The sequence below is a fragment of the Elephantulus edwardii genome, unplaced genomic scaffold (genome assembly GCF_000299155.1).
Source record: "Elephantulus edwardii isolate Elephantulus edwardi_28Jun2011 unplaced genomic scaffold, EleEdw1.0 scaffold00208, whole genome shotgun sequence".
NCBI lineage: Eukaryota > Metazoa > Chordata > Mammalia > Macroscelidea > Macroscelididae > Elephantulus > Elephantulus edwardii.
The window spans coordinates 1,459,097-1,459,855 of NW_006399958.1; positions in this window are offsets into that span (position 1 = coordinate 1,459,097).

Consider the following 759-nt stretch of genomic DNA (forward strand, 5'->3'; position numbering starts at 1 on the left):
AAGGAAGAAGAAAGAAAAGGAAGGCAAGGGGGGCAGAGAGAGAGGGAGAGAGAGAGCGCATTCTGGGAAAAGTAGGACAGAGGAGAAGAGGAAGACCATCAGCAGGATGGACTGACAAATGATCATAACAATGGGATCAAAAACATCAGAGACAGTAAGAATGGTGCAGGATAGGACAAGGTTCAGATCTGTTGCTCATAGGGTCTCTATAAGTGAAAATCAACTTGATGGCACCTAACAACAAAAACTGTGTGCTTGGATCCCTGCTGGTACAGAGATGCTAACCCAAAAGTTGGCAGTTGGAACCCACCAGCTGCACTGTGGAAGGAGAAAGGAATCCATCTGTTCCCTTTAAGATTTACAGCCTTGGACAACTGATAAGAGTCACCATGAGATGGCACAGACTTGATGGTGATGGGTTTGGATTTGGTCTGGTTTACTTTTTAAGGAGCCCAGAATCAAATGGAGAAGGTGGATGTGAAACCCATATGCTTGTAAAGTTGGTAACTGTGACAACCTGATAGTGGGAGAGAAGCTTCTACTAGAGTGTCTGCTGTAGCTAGGACAGTGAGGGAAGGGAAGGCTTATTTGGAGGATGGGGAAGTTGCTCTGATCTCAAAGATGAGTTTTTAAAAATCGGTAACAAAGAAAGGATGTTCCCTTGAAATGAGAAGGAACATAGTCACTCACTGATGGAGAAAAATTTAGCTCCATTTAATTCAACTCAACTCATTGCCCTCTGCTGTAAGTGTGTGTGTG